This window comes from Apteryx mantelli, chromosome 2 (assembly GCF_036417845.1).
Source record: "Apteryx mantelli isolate bAptMan1 chromosome 2, bAptMan1.hap1, whole genome shotgun sequence".
NCBI lineage: Eukaryota > Metazoa > Chordata > Aves > Apterygiformes > Apterygidae > Apteryx > Apteryx mantelli.
This window is the reverse complement of record NC_089979.1, coordinates 162,405,132-162,421,882: the sequence shown is the minus strand read 5'-3', so window position 1 is coordinate 162,421,882 and position 16,751 is coordinate 162,405,132. Positions and strand designations below refer to the sequence as shown.

General features: G+C 40.2%; 1 protein-coding gene across 4 annotated transcripts in view; it reads right to left on the bottom strand.

Moving 5' to 3' along the window:
- Window positions 1-16,751, bottom strand: part of KMT2C (lysine methyltransferase 2C) — a 204,826-nt gene that overhangs the window by 175,573 nt on the left and 12,502 nt on the right. The window lies entirely within an intron of this gene.

The following is a 16,751-nucleotide window of genomic DNA, read 5'->3' as shown; positions in this document are numbered from 1 at the left end:
ATCTGTCAATGTATGAGAACAGGTTAATAATGGAAAGCTAAACAAATGAAGTGTCTTTTTGAGGGAGGTCTGAATAAGGCTGGGGTTTGGGGTGGGGAACGATCACAGTCTCACAAGCAAGGGAGCCATTTCAAAACACCCAGTCACACATAATGGAGGGTCTGGGACAAAGCATGGTCTTGACTCCATTTAATACAAAACAGGGAGTGCCTTAACCGTGTTTTAATAAGGGTTTGCACGTGACACGCTCTGTTTGACACTGAAATGCTGCTGTAGTTGCCATATAGCCACCTTGGCATTTGGTGAGTTATCCTCAAACTGGCCAGTACAGTTCCCTTAAGGACAGACGGATGGACAGACAGATGGACGAAAGAAAGAAGAAAGATGCAGCAGCTATCGTCAACAACACTTATCTGTCAATATAGCCACGTTTTTTTAAAAGATCTTTACATCCACTGACATCAGCATGATCAGCTGTGAAATCTAAACCCACCAATAACCAGTCCTAACAGGAAACATAACAAGCAGAATAATTAAGTCAGTTTATGCCAGGTATAGATAAAGTTCATCATCCAGATACAAATGCTTTGAAACTAAAAGAATGAAGCAAAACCTAAGCTACATAATGTAGACATCAAAACATCAGAAAACAAGATCCCATAATTTCTACAGGCTGCAAAAAACTGAAAAAACTTACTACCCAAAGGACCACAAGAAAACTTAAGTATTCTTGCTAACAGTCCAAATTAAATGCCTTCAAAAAGCAACCCTGCCCCCCCATATGCCCTTTCATCCACAAGTTTTTCAGTTTAAGTAAAATTTCACTAGGTCTTTGACACTTGTGCACCTCTTAAGAGTATACAGCACATTGTCTGCCCCGCTCCATCCCTCCATTTTCTTGATGATTAAAACCATAACTGGCTTTGAAAAGGTGGTATCTACGGAACGAGTATTCACTGTCTCTTCTAACACCTGCTAAATAGTATTGACGCTAGCAGGGGGAAGGTTCAAGCAAACCCCAAAGAAAAGGGAGCCGTTCTTCATTCACAGTTAAACTGCGGCGCTCCATGCTGAGCATGCTCAAAGTTTACAGGGGCTCAAGTGGAGGCTGGACATGTTCACAGAAGATCTCTAAAGCTCAGTGGATTTAACACAGACATACCAGCCTTGACTTCAGAAATCCCACAATTCTTTCACAACCTTCAACAATTAGTAGTTCAGGGAAGTGTCATTCCAAAATTACTCTATTCTTATTTTCCTTCCTAGGCATCTACTATCAACCACTGCAGGAAACACGATGCCAGGACATTTGGATCTTTGGTCTGACCCAGTACAGCTGTTACTGTGAAACAGATAATTTCTGCGTATTATGTTACAAACAGTCTCTGAACCAAGAGCTCAGAAGACAAAGGTCGTCATACTGACCAAATTATTTTCACACCTAAAGACTGACCTTTAACAACACTAACCTTCATTTCCAGTCCTGTATTCAACATCCTGAACTGTGAATAATGAACATTCAATTATGTAGCCTTCAGGGTTTTATAAAAGTTTCATTTCTCTAAGAGACTTGCTCATGACTTCTGTTGTCCAGAGACTCGAACGCAGGCATACAGAGAATCAATTCTGCATGGCGGGTGGCAGGGGGCCGGGGAAGGAAATGTCCGAGGATCCTGTACGCCTCCCCCTTCAGTGCATAGCTTGTTAGCCTTGATCTTTGTCAATATTATACTGAGAGGATTAGAGAAGCGGTATTTATGCCTTGTCCCTTAGTCAGGTGGTCGTTATCTTCCAAGGCAAAAAATAACCTCAAGAACAGAAAGCTTTGTGTCATACAGCCATGCTTTTGGCAAGATGTAAACTTTCGTATCAAAACCCACCTACTTTTCTCGCATTTAAGCAACGCACTGAGTTCTTTAGGCAGTTCAGCTATCAATGGATTCTCCTAAGTCACCAAATTCTTTGTACAGCCTCAGAAATAACCCAAATGTATCATGTGCTTCCGAGGAAAGTCATGTGACGTTTTGCTGCTATCTTCTAACAGGAAATAAAAGCCAATCCTAGCAGACCAGCACTCTAACCCTACCCCTGGTACAGAATTAATAATTTTTCACTACTTGTAGTCAAAGACTGTGAAGACAGAGTTGTGGGGTTTTCTTTTGCCTCCCTCCCTTTTTTTTTCTTTCTTCTGATAAAGTAACAAACAAGCTCCTGGACACCAAAGCTCTTATTTGACTACTGTGAATATTCCACAATCTTCAAAGCTAAAACTGTGAACCTGAGAAAATGGCTGGACAGTATCTGGGGAATAGAGAGGGGTGAAAAGGGAAAGCTCTTAGGATAGTTGTCTCCTGGGGAAAAAGAGATGGAGTAAGAGGTAATATCTGTGAAATACAAAAGGGTTAGCATTAGAGTAGAGGTGCAGGAAAAAATTAGATTGTGATTATTTTATGTCACCAAACCAACCTCCCTATCAAGGTCATGACTTTTAGCATCCCACTGTCACAAGTTTCAGTTCCCAAGTTCATCTTTTGGAGGAACTTGTCATGCTGCTTTGAATTCCAGCACTGAAGGGTTAAGGATGGAGTTTTATGGCAAATGGCTAGGTTTTCACTGACGGGGTGCAAGTTCATCCTCAAGCAGGAGAGCTGTTTAATTTCGTTCACTTAGTTTCCTTGAGGGCATTTGCTGAATGTCCATGAGGAACTGATAAAAGACAAAGTATATAATCTATATAATCTATAATCTTTGTGATTCTGCCTCAGAACGCATTTACCATGGTGGCTGTGGAGCTCTGGTCACTAATTTTACTTCTGCTGCTCAGGCACAGTCTGGGTGTAGGCTTGTCTGCAGGGAGTTTGCTTCTGATGGGGAGCTCAGCGAGCTGAGAAGGCTGTCAGAAGGACTGGAGAGACGATTCCAGGAGAAATTATTTCAATACAGGATCTTCTTCCAGTATAGTTTGCAACTACTTTCTGATTTTGTAAATAGGTTTCAGGCCCCGGTTCTGTACTGACATAAGTGCTTATGTCGTAGGTGGACACTTTTTGAAAAAAAAACAACACAGCCTTTATTTCCTTAAGTTTGCCCAAAATCTCATCTGTTTTTCCCAGTTACAACGGTCTGGCATAAGATACCATCTCTCCCCACAATCCTTGCCTCTCTCACAGCCTTAATAGACATAATGACACTACCACTACTTTTTTGCCCATGACTTTACTACTGTGACACATCTTTCTCAAATTCCTTGCAAACGTTTTCATTTCATTTCACAGCTCAGAGAAAGCCACAGAAAAGTCAGAAGAAAAATATCCTTACACCATGCTGAAGAGACCAAAACCATCACTGGCTTTTCTATTACAAAGGCAATCTTCAAGACAGCCTTCCTCAGAAAAGGTCTCCTATTCTTTACCTATAAATCCATATAATTTACTAGGAGAGCCAGTGAAGCAGCCATTCTTAATCTATTTTCTGATCTGAAGAGAAAATTCTGGCACAGAAGATGGAGCAAAATGCAAGGACAGGATGTGGAGTCCGACATCCAAAATTATTCAGCTCTAAGTTGCTCTGATAAAAGTTAACATGTAACATTAGTACTTATGGTATTGCTGTGTGTTTGATGAAACTGTGTTATCAGACAGTAGGCTGGGTCTCAGACACATGAAATACACTTCCAGCTCAGGAAAAATATAGTCAAATAAGCCCAGTTCCCTCTGAACAGCCTAGACATGCCTTAAATATTCTTCTGTACACACAACATGATCATGCTTTTTGTCAATATCTAGAAGCAATGGGAGTAAAACATATGTAATTGGCCAATAGGAGTATGATAGAGAAATCAAGGACAAGCTTATGCAATTTAATACACATAATTTTTACAATTTTAAATTAGCACTATTTCTTGGGGAACATAAGTTGGCAGAAAACTGTCTTCAAAATTTGCTGAAATTTGAAGAGTGAAAAAACTATTCTGCAATGTCTGGTTTATTTTTTCTAAAGAATCCTGTTCTCCACAGGTTTGGTCTTGTATAGTAACAATCAGTTCTCATTATTCAAAATAGTAGAAAAGAAGGGCTTGGATTATCAAATCCTTATTTGTACTGGTGAGCATTTACTCTCATGACTTTTTTTGTTTAATTTTAATGGAAAGCCTTCTATTGACTTCAGACCTCTTCTGAAACAGAATTTTGTACCTTAGAGAATACCCTGTCACCTTGATTAATAATTAAATGAATCCATAAAGTACTTATTCACTAACAGTTCTTTACTTGGAGATATAGAGGCATTAATAATGAGAGCAGTTGCACAGCACTGGTGAAGCTGTCAGCAGCAGGCATTTAAGACTGGGCAGCCATATGAAAAGAAATAAACACGCAGGACTGTTCGCACACGCGCTGTACGTAGGTGTATCGATGATGAGGAGGACTACCTCCCCCCAGCCTTCCTCCCTCCCAGGTATCCGCTTGCACGGAACGGCAGCAAACAGGCTTCACCAGCACTGGTGGCGGCAGCGCATGTCACAACTGGCAGTAACAATTTCTGGCTACACAGCACAGTTTAGAAACTCTGACTTTCCGGTAACATACTAAACAGAAGTCAACCAATTTCAAAACATTCCCAAGGGAGGCAATAGAAATGCCGAGAATAGCAGGTATTCAGGGATTCGGCACTAGGATTCCAACACTTTCTATGGAAAAGTTACATAACCGTCTCAGTAACTCAACAATGGTCATCGAGACAAATTAAATAGCTATGTGCCGTTTTGAAAAATGGAAAAGATAAAATGATAACTTAACAAGCCCCGATAGTTAAACATCGTCCTACCTCATTCTAGGTGATTTTACTACCTGAAGACAAATATAAAGAAAAAAGTAAATATTTAATTATTTGACATGTAACACAGAAGCTAAACAAAACATACGGGCCTGATTCCCCTCCCTGGCCTATAGTTTAAAGAATTTGTTCATGGAAGACTGTACCCTAATCCACACAAATCACTTTCAAAAATTTTCAGACCTTCTTTACTGTCACACTCTCTGTCCAAGAACTAGACTTCAAATTTTAACAGTTGCTGCTTCTGGAGCTGTGTAACACTGTCTTTACAGTGCTATTACAACCTTTTTTTTTTATTTAAAACCCCTGCTTTCTGTAACAAGGAGAAAACAAGACAAAGGCCGAACAAAGGAAAAAGACTGCTCACAGACGAGCAATTGCACAAACATGGATTAAGGTGAAAGAAAAAGGACTGAAGTCTATACTTCTCATCCTCAAGCTCCCATCCATCTTAAAGGTTACATTCCTGTAACTCCAGATTCCCCTTTTCTGATCACTGCAAAAAAAGCACTCCCCAAAGCACTCTACCTTGCTTCTGCACCCATTCCTATGTGCAATCAGCTTTTGACTAAAATATCTTAAAGTCGAAGTGAAAATTTTCAAACAAGAAGAGTCTACCAAAGGTTAAAGTAGAACTTTTCAACCCAGGCCTCCATTTTATGACAGTTCTAAACATACAATGAATTGCAGCTCCTGCAATGACTGTGACCGAACCTTTTGTACACAGCGCAAGGCAAGTCTGACACGGGAATGCCAACAGCTAACACACCTTTTCTTATTCGGCCCAGGTCAAATAACCCTGGAAACGATTAGAAAAGATTCCAGACACATTCCGTTATCATTCTCCTTGACCATCTTCAGTATCTTCTCACTTGTTCTGAAAGTTTAACTCCTTCTCAGTGGTACTGCAAAACTGTATAGCCAAAAATCACCCAATTCGAGTGGAAGTGCAACACGACTGAAACAAAGCCATAAACTTTAGTCCTCCTTCTCACGGCCCCACATATGCAGTCCTTGTATAATCCCATCCAACACATCCCTTCCCTTCCACTCTCGCCAACGCAGCTCATCTTTTCACACTGTTCCTCACGCTTAGAAAAACCTTCCAATTCTGTCAAACTTCTACCTTTTCTGTATCAAATTACTTGTGAGGGCTTATTTCTGCAGAACCACATGCATAAGTAAGAATTCCACTTGAGGTTGTTTAAATTCTGGAAAAGATACAGGTCTCATTCCTCCTGGCATAATCCCATTTCAAACAGATTCCCTATGGAAAGGTTATTCCCTAACTGCCCACTTCAGAGTTTGTCACATCTTTCTCTGAAGCATCTGGTGTTAGACACCACCGGGGCAAGAGAATAATTTAGACCATAGCTGTCTAGGGCAGGCGGCTAACTAAAAAATAAGGAAAAAACCCTGCTCTCACATACTCTTCTTCCTAAACGGAGTCCTACAAAAGCAATCTACATTATCTTTTCACAGTACTAGGCCATTTTAGGCACAAAAATTAAAACTAAAAATAGTAATGAGAAAAAAAAGAGATAAGAAAATATAAAGTAACAACACGGAAGTGCTTGTGTTCAGAATGAATACATTCAGTTCCCTCTAAAATAAAGAATACACTGCTGAAATAAAATTACACCTGAGAACTGCAAGTCCTGACTAAACAAACAAATTCACAAGCAGACTTCTTCCAAGCCTTCATCTTCTATGAGTGTCTAATTAAGTAACATTACTCAAGTATTTACCTTTCAAAGCCTGACAACTAGGATGCAAACATGGGTCAAAGTAGCCAACACTAAATGATTTATTTTCTAGCTATATTACAAAAGCACAATTAGCAGAAACCACACTTACTGTGTAACATTTCAGCAGTGAATATACACAAGAGAGAGACTACATGTAGGAGATAGACAGAAATGTATATGTTACTATAACTAACTTATAACATCTTATGGAGGATTCAAACATCCTCCATATGTGCAATACAATCTACATTTATGCCTGGCATTGCACTTCAACTTTGAGATGAAAATAAATCCTAACAAGGCCACATATAATTATGATCCATTTTTAAAAAATCAAAGATATTTTCAAAGGAACAAGTTTAGCTCTGATGTTTTGCCACTCATTTTGATAAGCATTTATAATCTAAGATGTTCAATTTTAGGAAAAAAATCTGTAAACACCACCCAGTTAAAAATGCGTTTGCTGAACAGAGGCCACACCAGATTACAAACACAAAGATCTGGATGCTCTTAAACAGAAAGCAGACACCTATTTTCAGTACAACATTACACTCTCTCTACCATACCACTTTCCCTACCAAATTTTTATGACATTTCCTGGTTCACCTAGGTTATCCCAGAATGCACCACTGTGACATAGCAAATGCCATGAATTGCAATAAGACATCTGATATCTGTGATATCACATTTTGGGATATTGCCAGCGAAGAAGAACGTGCCAAAAGGATTTCACAGAGGAAAGACAGAATTATAAAAGACTAGCTAAAGGCCTACTGTCAACTTTTTTTTTTTAAGGCTTCTTTCTGAAAACACACTACATACTACAGTTTCCAGAAGCCTTAGTAACTGCTAAAATTGGAATGGCCTGAAAAAAAGCAAAACAAAAGAAGTATCTTTCCTTGAGCTTGTTTAGAGGGAGGTTTGACAACACTCGAGTCAGCTTCCCCTTTCCTGGCCTGAACACTTTATACTAAAAAGTATATACTAGTCTATACTAAGTGTTTTCTATCCACACTTTAAGAACAGGAAAACGGAGTTGCAAAGCCGTAAGAATTGAGAGCAGTGATGTTAAAAAGAATACTTTCAACTTTATTTCATATAGCTGACTAAATTTCAAGTTGAAAATACCCTTGGAAAGCATATGCCAAATGGTTCTTTTAGCCTGAAACAAAAGCAGAAATCAATACCTGGCTTCTTTTCATTTCTGCTCTGCCGTTTAGCTTTCTGATATCTTTTTCAGGCAAGCCCAATGAACAATCACATGTTAAGAGAGCTTACATGATGCAACTATTTTCCACTGGCAAAATACGTAAAGGACAGTAAGGCCACCCCTCCCTCCCCCCCCCCCCCAAAAAAAAAACCTCTTAATGAACATTTTGCCAAAACTCCGCAGGAGTTTCTGTTTGGGAAAGAATAGAATAGGAATAAAAGAGGTATAAGTCAACCTAGTACACAGTGTGACCAAATAATTATATCAAACTCACGGACAGTACCTACAAAAGAGAATGGACAGCATTTCTCCTTAAGAGCATCTAGATTTAATGTAGACAGAATATTGCTTATTATTCTGCATGGAACAGATACAACACGAGTAGAGTCATAAAACAGTTTACAAAGAAGACTTGCGAGTGAGGCAAACAACTAAAAACTGCAGATACTCAATAAGCTCCAAGCATATAATCAAAAGAAATGATATTTACAATAAAGCAGTAAAAGAGGTATCCACCAGTGCTTTAAAATATTAACAAATGAAACGTATAGTAGTCATTAGTGAGACTAATGAATGGGTAGCATAAATGCAGCTGATCACATCAGCGCTGATAAAAGTACATTTTGTCTCCTGTCTTCATTTATCTTACAAGTAGATGGTTAAAATATTTGCACTAAACAGTCTGGGAGCTGCAGTTTTTTCCATAGCAAGCGTATTGTACTGTGCAGGAAGACAAAACATAATACACTAACAACATCATGATGTACAGAGAAGACAAAAAAACCCTATATGGATGCTAAAGCTTCGTAATTTGTTTACTTCAATATGTAGTATTTTATATAACCACTGGGAACCTTTAAATGTCTGCCTATTTGTGTTAGTGTTGCAATAGAAATACTAATCCACCACTGTTTTATTTCAACCAACACAAAAAACATGAAACTATTTTCATATCGATCGTTAGTTCCTTCAAAAACTATAATTATGCCAAATAATACTATTCTAGGAAACAGGAAAGTTAAATAATAAAAACCACACTAAGTCATGAACGTTTTTCAATTATGTAATGATTCTGACTACAGTATTAACTAATGTTTCACTGGTGAATATCAGATATTTAGTATCCAGAATCAGGTACATGACCAAAATAGTTTTTTTAGGAAAATATATAACACCATACAAATTAACTGGCTCACATTTTTAAAGCACAGTTTTCATTAAAAAATAAATAAACTGCTACAAAGTAATCCCACTCAAAAAGAGAGAGCTAGCTGCTCATCTTGTCTATTTTAAAAAACAAATAAAAACAAAACATACTTTATATTTCTTTACAGTTTGCATCAAGTTTGCTGAAGCCAGTCAGTTACATAACACTTACTTTGACTTATGACCTATTTGCTCACTGCTCATACAAAAATCACTGTATTGGAGGGTAGGAACATCCATTACGTGCTATGCACATTGTTTATTTTAAGAAGTGTTTGGGTTTTTTAAATTTAAAACTACAGATAAAGGTAGTTGGGAAGATCTAAAATTAACACCATACAGGTACGCTTTGAAATCATGCAAAATTAAAATGGTACTATTTTGCAAAAACAGCATGTACAGCGTACTTAAAAATATTTAGGAAAAAATAATCCTATTCATGCTCAATTTTTACATTTTCCATCACTCCAGAATTCACATCAGCAAATGAAACAGCTAAAAAAAAAAAAAAAAAAAAAAAGACTTGTACCATAGTAACCATATAAAGTCATAATTTTAAAAGAATATATGTGCGTGTGTGCCTGTACATGTGTGCACGCACACGTGTGTGAGCACCGGGGTACAACACACACACACGCACACACACACACACACGCTCCGAACAAATGACCAGGTTACAGGATACCGGCCAGAGCTGCGCTGCGCTTGTTTGCTTGCTTGCTTGCTTGCTTGAAACGGCTGGGGATTGTCTAGCGAGCGTATAACCAGGACCTATATATACAGGTCTGAATTCAGGAGAGGGATTTTCGACCAAAGGGTGTAAAATTTTCCTCTGTCGAGTGGCAGTGGCACCTCCGTGCTCCTGCTAAGTTTCCAGGCTGGTGCTGCAGGTCGCACATCCCCTGGCTGCGCGGACACCCCCAAACCAGCTCTCCCCACAGAACCCGAGTGCAGATTGCCATATATAGCTCTGTGCCTGCTGTCACATTTTGCCCTTTAATACAAAGAAGTTAAACGCCAGATATACTCACCCCCAGCGAATTGGCTTTGCACAACATAATCCAGCCCTCTGGAACCTCTCACAAATCCCCTCTGGAAAATGGAGGGGCTGGCATCGGTGCCCACGCGTATTATCCGGAGGAAAGAGAAGTTATTTACATGTTAGGATCCGAGCCGGGCGCCGCGCGGAGACACGAAGTGCTCAGCACTCCCGCCGATCAGCCATGTTCCTCGCCGAAGGCGCCGCTCGCCCGGAGCGCTTCCCCGCAGCCCCGGCGCGGCCGGGCGGGCGCTGCGCGGCGGCTTCTAGAGGGCCCCCATGGCGGCGCCGCCGGGGGAGCGATCCGCCACGGCCCGATCGCCTCGGAACTTCGGCTCCGGGATCCTCCCCGAACCAGCCTGGAGCCGCCGAGGAGGAGGGGAGGAGGGGGAGGGGAGCGCAGGGGAAGGGGAGGGGAGAAAGGGGGAAAAAAGCAAAAAAAAAAAAGCAAAAAAAAAAAAAAAAGGCAGCGCTGGAGAAAGTAGATCCGACGCAGCCGGGCGCCGCCAATGTGCGGACCGGACTCTCCGACGGGAGCCGGGGCCGCCTGCGCTAGCGAGGCGCAGCGGCGGCGGCCCGCGGCGCAGCGCCCCCGCCGGAGGCGCCCGGCGCGTGGGCCCCTCGCTCCGCACCCCCCGGCGCGGCGGGGCCGCGGCGGCGCTGGCGCCGGCGGGGGCCGAGGGCGGCCGAGGGCAGCCGCGGGCGGGCGGGCGCGGCGGCAGCATGAGGGCCGGCGCTCGGCGCGGCCGCTCCCGCACCGCTGCGAAGGGCGAGGCGCGGCGCTCGGCGCGGAGCTCGGCTGCGAAGGGCAGCCCCGGCCGCCGGCCTGCAGACACCTCCGCAGCGGCGCGGCGGCCAGCTCGCCCCGGCTTCCCTCGCCTTCCCTCCCCCCCTCCTCCCCCCGGCCGCTCCACTTTGCCATTTAACAAAGCGGCACGACTGAAAAAGTTACAAAACGTTCCGGCGGGGTCCTGCTCCTTCCCTAGCGGGCACGTCCTCGGTTGCTCAGGGCTGTTCTGGCAAAAGAGGACTTCAGTTTTACATAGGGATGGGGTTGGGGATGGGCTTTGCTTTCTTTTTAATATTTTTCAGAGACGGCTATATATTTCTGCAAAACCAACTTGCAGCAGGCTAGCTAAGAAAACAGGCTTGACAAATGTCCATCTAGAAAAAGCTCTTTCCTAATCCTTCAATAGCCCCTGCCAATTTTTTTCTTCCACAGGCACTAGAGAGAAAAACAAATCAAGAAAACATTATGCAACTTTCATTTCACTTGTACTGATACATACTTACAAATGAGACTAGCAATTTTAGTAGTAATCACCTTTGTTCAACTTTCCTTCACAAAAAAAACCCTAAATTGTTGTGTAGTGCTTCTGTTGATCTTATTAGTTTTCTTAAAATTTGTTTTAATATCAGAGATCTGCAAAACAGATTAACATGATGACAACAGTACTCTGACTTATCTGACAAATGAAAAGAGGACTATGAATTACTTCTGCTTCTCACTAATATGAAATTTTTGGATTGAATTCTCAGTTATAATGAGCTGCAACTGGACACAATGAAATCAGTGCAGCCTTCTGTTGCAGACAAGCAAAGTAAGTTCAATATTCCTTTACTGGTATTGTTTAACTTGTGAGGAATTATCAATAAATGCACTTAGCAACTGGTAAAGACCATTTCAGCTCTACACCCCCCAAACCCTACACAGATTCCCACTCTGTGATCTACCAAGCTACAGGAACTGGACCAATACCGCCTATCACTGCCCTTTTAATTTAAAAACACTGAAGGTGCCCAGCCTGCAGGAAAGTTGGTTATCAGTCCAATTCTCAAAGAGATTAAGGTAAAATTTAAAAAGAAAGCATTCACATAAAAAAAAACCAACAACCCTCTATATGGGTTTACTCTAAGATAAGTAGCTATTGTATAAGAGTCATTGTGCCATGTTTGTACAGGTAGAGACACAAACCTATTCTTGCTACAATGAGCTCTCATGCTACCACTTATCAGCCCATCTCTGGTAACCACACATATTAGCACACTTAGTCTGCTGCAATGAGAAGGTTAATATGTTAGTCTAAACCTTACTGAAGATGGCAAATGTCAATATTTTAGTTTGCATTAAGGGTCAGTTATTTTGGTTCAACCAAGTGAACTGCTAAACCACTATTTGTGTGTTAAGCAATTTGCCTATTCCCTTCAGTGCTGGTAGCCCCTTAGGTTTAACCAGGGCAAACCCCTTTTGGACATATACCTTGGTATAGTTTAAATGTTTTTTAATCAGTCATTTTGAGATCAGTTGATCTCAAGCTACTCTTAAACCAAAGAAGATAACTGACAGTGGACAGAATTTCTATGCTTTCCAAATTGTATTAAATAAAATTAATTTCTGTGTCTATCTTCAACAGGTTATGTAGAGCTAAACTATTGAGCACCGAGTTTACTGTATCTAGCTATCCCATAAAAGTCTTTCTTATGTAAACTTGCGCTGCAACACAAGTGAAGGACCTTACTTTTGCAGAGTTACACGGACACACCATTAATTCACACTCAAAGTTGTTTGTGCTTTTATAGCTTAAATTTACAGATATTTTCAAACATGCTATACCCCTGGAAAAAGTGCATGTTTTAACATACCAGGTAATGGGTTACCTGAGTAATGGTTTACCTGACAAGTTTAAGTATGTTAGCACAAACAAAACAAGTTGCAATTTAATAACAGCTGGTTAAAGTAATAATAATAAATTACTCTCAGTACTTTTCCCTACTGTTCATGTGACCCAAGATGCAAGCTGAGATGTATGAAGTCATATTATCTGGCCTTGTTCTTCTGAAGAGCTTCAAACACAGAATTATATTTTCACTCAGTTGGAAGACGTGAGATTTAATTCTTTTAATGCAAAAGCATATTAATTGCCATAAAAATCTTAGCAAGGACAAAACTGTAATATTTACTGCAACAGTCAGTCAAGGTCCAACACTAGTCATGCTGACTATTACTTTGCCATAAAACCTGCCCGTGAGTTGCCTCCAGCAGGATTATACAATGAGCTAGGAACAACTTGGGATAGGATTTCACTTTCAGCAGCAATTCTAATTGAAGCTGTTCCCACCCCTTGCCTCTTATTGCCAACCTCTGAGTTGTAGTGGTTCAGCTGTACGTTGGCTCTCATTGCAAACGAGATCAGAGGACTGATCTGGCTGCACAGTAACCCAGCCAGAAGCAGTGGGGCAGGACACAAAGGGAAGGGAAGAGGCTGCCCTGCCCTGATTCACACATCTCCACAAACGTGTGGCACCACGAAGGCAAGGCAGAAACTGTTTAAGCCAACGCTTCTGCCAAGAAAATGTACATGGAAAAATGGGATCAGCTGTCTCTCACAAAAGAGACAATTTTTTTTTAAGCAAGAGAAGCTATGCATTTAATGCTTATTCAGATGAAAACTTATGGCTACATGCATGCTGGACTGTTTTCTTCCAAACTCAAACTGATTAACTCAAGGATTTAACCGGCTTGAGTTACTCAAGATACATTTACAGAAGCATGCTTCACCTGTTTGTTCTACACGCAATTTAGAATTTCTAACTCTTGGAGAATATTACTTTACAGCAACCAAAAGAAATTCAGACACACATATGGTCTGCATTTGAAATGTTCCAATTAAAATTTTAGATCCAATACATATACAAATAAGAGACAGGGGCTTCACAACAGAAGTGTCATTTGGTTACAATAGCTAAATCACACTTTTGATCTGGTACTTCATTGATTTAAAACATACAAAATGATATGTTAAGAAGCACAAAAAATGTGTCCATCCTTTTCAAGCATTTGCGTCTTCTTCAGAACTTCCACTAGCCTGCAGTTTTCAAGACCGTTGACTTCAATGGTTATCTAATAATATCATAACAAAATCATAATAATGACTTAAGATTAAGCCCTAAGTAGCTATCTACAAAAAGATGACAAGCAGAAAAGGAAACTCAAATATTTTTTCTTAGCTTGGCAATTCTACTAAAATGTAAAGGCGATTTACCTTCTAGCAACCTTTTAAGCTCCCATGCTACAAATCAACTTGAACCATCCTCTTCTGTGAATACAGTTTCTCTATTACTTCTGCTTTTCATCTCAAAGCATATATTAGAAAATAGTAGTTAGACATGTGAAGGTTTTTGGAGGTTCTTAGTTTCTAATCTGTGCAACAACAGTCTCTGGAGATAAGCATCCAAACTATATTCTTTTCTCTTCCCTGATCCCTGCACCTGTGAACATGAAATAGATTATATCTGGAATCTAAGTCAGGTCAACAGCACATTGTAGAGCCAAAAAAAACCCCTTCATGTATTAACTACATATTCATGTTAACGTAGAATACTATGTAAGTCTGATTTAAAGCCATTACATCTAGGATTTCATACCCAGTAAGCATGCTATTAGTAAATAAAATTTGAAAATTTGAACATAAGTTAGGCAACTGAAATAGCTTTCTTTATATAAAGCATTGTTATCTGTCTGTACGCAGGGCTTTGACAGAAAAGTTTTGGCAAATACTGCTAAGAAGGCTCAAGGTATCTCTCTCTCCTGTTGTCTTTCCATCCTTCAGCCAAAGGTCACCATCCCTGTGACAAAGATGACAGAATAGGACATTCCAGTGTAAAGCCTAGCATCATAATTAACTGTTAAATGCGATTTTGAGGTAGAAACACCGAACAGCAAGTTGGAGTGCACGACACACAAGCACACATTCCCCTTTACCTACATAGTTGATACCTTCCAACAGAGCATCAGCACAGACAGCTCAAGGTAGTAATATCGTAAACCACCTCACCAAGAGTCACCAGATTTGTCCACTAGAGTACTCTTAGCACAATGCAAACAGTGATATCAATGGAGAAGCACTGAGTATCTCAGGTTAAAAAGACAGCATTTCTGAGAGAATATTTGAAATAAAAAATACAGATCTTCAAATCTCATACTCCCTCCAGAAATCTCAGATTCCTTTACTCACTTCTTTACTTCCGTCGTTCCAAATAGAACTATTTTACCTGGCATTGAATTAGCATGGCATGTGGTGCTTTCTTATACAAACACTGTAGAAGACACTAGAGTCTCATGACCTGTGTCTGTTTTACACTACTGCTAAGTGCTGGTATGGGTAACCTCTGCTGCATAACTGAAATGATGTGTAGTACTGCTTACCTGGCTCTGGAACTTACGTGCACCAGAAATGGAAATAAAGGGATGAATGAATGAATTTTAAAAGGCCTTAAAAAATAAGACACACAGAACAAACAGACTACAAGTTGAAAAGAAGATGCAAGAGAAGAAAAGAGGTGGAAAAATAGGCTATACCTAAACACACATGGGCTATAGGGAAATGACTCATTCCTAGTAATATGAATCGTTAACTGCTAGCACAGGCAGGACAAAACTATTTTCAACAGTATCACAAAAAACCATGATGGAACTCCAGTGAGAAAACAAATTCTGACATATTTCTATAAAGTAATCAAAATAGTCCCGCCCTTTTCTAACCGGTAAACTTTTAAAAATACCTTTTAAGAAGAAAAATTGGAATGCCAGGTGAGACCCTTTCTGATAAACACTGTTGAGAAGTAATCATTTATCTAGTATATGTGGAATCACACAGATTAATAGGTAAGTAATCACCAGGTGACAAAGGGAATAAGGAACAGAGAAACAAAGATTTGGTAAACTCTTTTCTTTCAAGAAATAATACAGGAAAACACCTTTCACAAAATAAAGGTGCATCATTTTATTATGTATCGTTCACCGTGTAAAAACAATGGACATGGCAATAATGACTCCTCGGGAAATGCACATGGAAAGAGATGTTCGTAGGATAGGATCATAGGATAAGTCAGGCTGGAAAGAACCTCAGAAAGTCATTTGGTCCAATCTCCTTCTCAAAACAGGTCAGAGTAACTTTCCAAAATGGTTTGCAATTATTTTTGAAGTTCAATTAGTTGTTTACATAGCTCTGTAAGCATACACAGTGCTGAAATCTGGCGGTGCGACGCTATCCGAAATATCTTATGCTCCAAAAGAAAAACAGAGATCAGGGCATACAGGTTATATTCAGATGGCCTAAATCACACCTAAATCCCTCAGCCTAGTGATTCCTGTTAGATGGCCCTAAAGAAACTCCTGGCTCAGACCTTACTTAGTCCTTCTGAATTGCATTTCAGAGGTACCTACTTCTCTCTTTTGACTATGCATAGAGACTTAGCAGAATTTAAGTTATTTGAATACACTTCCTACTATTCATTAGTAAGCTCCTTTAAGAAGTAAAATAAACATCATTATTCTTCTAAAGCTTTGAAAGAAAACAATTCAACTAGAAACTGTAACATCACAATACTGCTGAAAAAGAAACCTAGGTGGCATGACTATGGGAGCTAGAATTCAGTCTCTGCCCTGTCCCCAAGGCCCATTACTAATACTTGTTGTAAAATATGCTCCCACACCATGTGACATGGCCACATCCATGCAGCCATATATTCCCCAGGTTCAGTTTGGGCTACATCTTGAAAGAAATCCACTTCTCTGTGATAGTCTTATTTCACTCTGTAATGCCTTCCTTTGGGGGGAAAAATTTACGTTTAATTTTTGTTCACCTATGCCCTACCAGGTAAACTTACAACATTCAAAAGCAGCTTTTAATGCTCAATAGAATGGAGACAAATA